This window comes from Cervus canadensis, chromosome 4, assembly GCF_019320065.1.
Source record: "Cervus canadensis isolate Bull #8, Minnesota chromosome 4, ASM1932006v1, whole genome shotgun sequence".
NCBI classification, from domain to species: Eukaryota; Metazoa; Chordata; class Mammalia; order Artiodactyla; family Cervidae; genus Cervus; species Cervus canadensis.
The window spans coordinates 27,151,438-27,155,960 of NC_057389.1; the positions used below are offsets into that span (position 1 = coordinate 27,151,438).

The following is a 4,523-nucleotide window of genomic DNA, read 5'->3' on the forward strand; positions in this document are numbered from 1 at the left end:
TCAAGGAAATTCTTCATGTACATCTGCATTCAAGAACTTTTGCAATAATTCCAAGGTGTCTAAGGGGTAGAATGTAAGTGCCTAGGGGAGGGCTCTCTGTGTGTGGTCAGCATTTGTGCACAATGAAACCTATATGGGTTTTCACTTGCCTCCAAAAGTATATATATATATATATATATGCATATATATATATTATTGGGAAAAGAGAAATCAGCATAAAATGAAGTGCTAGCAGCAAAGATTTATGCAATACTTATTGTGGCCAAGACTTTTACATTTGTTATTGTATTTAAGTTTCATAACAATCTTTGTTTTACAGATGAGGAGCTTAAGGCTTGGAGAAACTAACTTGTGAAGCTTCCTTGAGATGGTAATGGAGGAATGGGAATGTAAAGTTAGGTCTAGGTGCCTCTGGAGCCCATGCCCTTAATTGTGATGTCATGTTTCCTGAGAGTTCCAAGTTAGGTGGAGACAGGAATTCAGAGCTTCTGAATTTCAGACTGGTCTGCACATGTCTTATCTGGCTATTCAAAGTGAATGTAGCTTCAGAATTAGAGAATTTGATTGTATAAACATTGCAAACCAGTAGCAGAGTAGAGATGCTTAGATTCTTAATCCACTCTGCCATTTACTGGCCATATCAGCTTGCACATTTTATTTATCTTCTCTGAGCCCCTACTTTTATTTCTTTAGTATGGAAAGAATACAAATTTCACTGTCTTTATCATGGGTTTTGAGGAGTCAATCCAATTGTATTTACATAAAGTATAAAGGAAATGGCAACCCACTCCAGTATTTTTGCCTGGAAAATCCCATAGATGGAGGAGCCTGGTAGGCTACAGTCCATGGGGTCACAAAGAGTTGGACACAACTGAGTGACCACAATTCACATAGAAAAGCATGCATTATCATTATATCGCAAATATCTCATTCCTTCTTACTACGTTTCCACATCCAGAAACACTAAATTATAATAATGGAAGAGATCTATTATTGTTATTGTTGTTGCTATTAATTAGGGAGGGAGTAAGAAAAAGGCAAAATGTTCCTGGGTTTATGCTGATTTTGGAAAACTTGATAATCTAGTACTGGAATAAGACTTCGGACCAGACTTTGACAGAATGGCCAAAAGCTGTACCACCAAGAAAAGCACTATTTTAAAAAAGGAAAACATTCCATTTCAACTTTCTCCTTTGTAAGATGTAGAGCCGAATTTAAAAGATGGCTTTTCACCTCTCCCCTGCAAAAGAAAAATAAATCCGACTCATGTAGCATATGCATTAGACACTTTTAATCTTTTTCTACATTTGAATGAACATAGGACATATTTTTATAATGTATAATTGCTTGAAATGGAAAGATTATGGACAAACTTACATGTAAAACAACTGAAAAAGTAGAGAGCAAAAACCATATTTAAAAACATCTACAGCAATGAATGCTAGAGAGGGTGTGGAGAAAAGGGAACCCTCCAACACTGTTGGTGGAAATGTAAATTGGTATAGACACTATGGAGAACAGTAGGGAGATAAATTTAAAAACTAACAATAAAGCTAACATATGATCCAGCAATCTTACTCTTGGACATGTAACTGGAGAAACTGTAATTTGAACGGATACATGCACCCCAATGTTCACTGTAGCACTATTTACAATAGTCTAGCACTATTTACAATTTACATGGAAGCTACCTAAATGTCTATTGACAGAAGAATGAATACAGAAGATGTGGTACATATACACCAAGGAGTATTACTCAGTCATAAAGAAAGAATGAAATAATGCCATTTGCAGCAACATGGATGAATGTAGAGATTGTCATACTGAGTGAAGTCAGACAGAAAAAGACAAATATCATATGATATCATTTATATGTGAAATCTAAAGAAATAGTACAAATAAATCTATTTACAAGATGGAAGGTGAGTTACAGTTGAAGGAACAAACCCATGGTCACCAACAGGGAAAGGGAGAAGCAGGATAAATTGGGAGATGGAAATTGACATATACATACTACTTTATACAGAATAGAATAGATACAGATAGAATAGGTGACTAATAAGAACCTACTGAATAGCACAGGGAACTCTATATTCAATACTGTGTAATGACTTGTATGGAAATAGAATCTAAAAAAGAGTGGATATATGTGTAATGGACTCACCTTGCTACACAGCACAAACTAACACAACATTGTAAATCAACTATACACCATTTAAAAAATTAATTTAAAAATTATGCTGATAATAAAAAATCATATTAAAAAATCAATTGGAAAAATCCATTAGTAAACAGATCCTGTCAAAGCAGTGAGTTTCAGATCTAATGAATTCCTTACCACACAGATATTCCAAGTGCAGTGTTAATATGTTTCTTTTTTTTAAGCTGATGTTTCACTCAGGTTGATTTTTCTAGAATTGAATGCAGTTAAAACCTAGCTTTCCAATGCCAACTAATTAGGGATACAGTTTGTTGGATTTTCATCATGCAGAAAGATAATATGAAATAGAAAAAGCTCTAAGGTAGACATGTTCTAGGTTCTGGTACTTACAGGCTCTACAAAAGTAACTGTAACACATTGTGTTGAAAGATTTCAATTTTAACATCTGTTAAATGGAAATAATATGTGATTCATTTACTTTAAGCTTACTATAAATGTAAAATAAAATACACTCCATAGTGCATGGTAAACTGTAAACACCAGCTTAGAATTCTATTAATATCTTTCTCAGTGTTTCTGTGCATATCTGTAATTATTCTTTTAATAATAATGATTATTGTTGAAGTTTTAGAAAACAAAAATTCTAGCTGTTCTTTTATGATGGCTTTCTGAATGGGATGTATACTAATGCTCAAAAAATAATGAAATCAAATAGTTATTTGCTGTCTCAGTTTTTATTTGGGAATCCATATACCATAAATTGTTTGAAAAACTGCTTTTAAAGCAGTCTATGAGCCCTTTATACTGTTTGGCTCTTGTAATTTAGAGGAATCCCTTGGTAAATCCTTTGAATGTGAATTATCATAATGCTATTATCTAAAATTTATATTAATTCTAATATTTTTAATGTATATTCAGGGATGGTCTATATATTTTTTTAAAAAGACCCATAACTACTTTGAGCATTAAAATATTCCTATTATTTCTTCAAAAACAAGAGAAAAATCAAATTAGTAAACCTTTTTCCTTTCACCATTCTGGCAGGCTACTTATGTGAACTGAAATACGGATAAGGAAGCATATCTGGTTCTAATTTCTGAACTCAACACCAGATGTTTTCAAGGTTCGCCTTTTTTTTTTTTTTTTTTTTTAAATTAACTTTCATGAAGCCATCTCAGCCCAAGGGGTGAGATGGAGGGAAATCACTGAAGACTAAAAATTTGAATTTATATTTTACTATTAAACCATGCTTATGAGGAACATCTCTAGTGAATCATCCAAAATGACCAGAGACCCTTTCAGTATAAATATATACACTGTCCATATATTGTTAAATCTTTTAAAATAGGATGTGCAAGTTTTTCTGAAACAGAAACACCACGTGCCTTGTAAAGCCCCTCACACTGCAGGAGGAGAGAGAAGACCTTGGGAAAAGTTTACATCCCAGGAGCCTTGTAAGACAGTCAGTTTGTGATCCTTATTTGCTCTTCCCAGGCAGCACAGTGGTAAAGAATCCGCCTCCAATATAGGAGATGCAGAAGATGTGGGTTCAATCCCTGGGTCGGGAAGATCTCCTGGAGTAGGAAACGGCAACACACTCCAGTATTCTTTGCCTGGAAAATTCCATAGAGGAACCTGGCGGGCTACAGTCCTTGGGGTCCAAAGAATCGGACACAACTGAACCTGCACACCCTTTGCTCTACAAATTTGTGCTGTGGAGTCACGTGAGTCACGTGAGTTAACTGCTGAGTATGGGAACGCTCTAGCCCTTTATGAAATTAAAACATTTACCTTTTAAACAGTCATTTCCAAGTTGTTGCCCAAATGTCTTTTTCAGGCTCCTTGTGGTTGGAAAGAAATGTAATTTTTGACAACTTCAGGTAAGCTATTAACCAAATAGAATAACCAAATGTTGAAATGACTATAGTTATTCATACCTGGACTTCCCTAGTGGCTCAGACAGTAAAGAATCTGCCTGCAACACAGGAGATGCAGGTTCAATCCCTGGGTCAGGAAGATCCCCTCAAGGAGGAAATGGCAACCCACTTCAGTATTCTAGCCCAGGAAATCCTGTGGACGGAGGAACCTGGTGGGCTACAGTCCATGGGACCACAAAGAGTCAGACACAACTAAGCGACTAACAGTTTCACTTTCACTTGTAGTTACTTATATGTGCTGCTTTTTCCTTAAAATAAGTACTATGGATATGTATATTTATCTATTTATATTAATATTGCATTTAGTGAGTTTTCCCTTCTTTGAATACACTAAAGGGAGATTAGAATTGCAAATGGGGTGTGTCTAAACTAAAAGAGCATCTACTAACACTAATTCAACAAATGAGTGTTAAGGGCACTCTGGA

The 4,523-nt window shown here is 35.1% G+C and overlaps 1 long non-coding RNA gene across 1 annotated transcript; it reads left to right on the top strand.

Annotated features, from left to right (window-relative positions):
• Positions 1–337: 337 nt before the first annotated feature.
• LOC122439566 lies at positions 338–3,697 on the top strand. Its single transcript, XR_006268920.1, has 3 exons — positions 338–370; positions 3,206–3,284; positions 3,656–3,697. It is a non-coding gene; the product is annotated as an uncharacterized LOC122439566 (long non-coding RNA).
• The last annotated feature ends 826 nt before the right edge of the window (positions 3,698–4,523 follow it).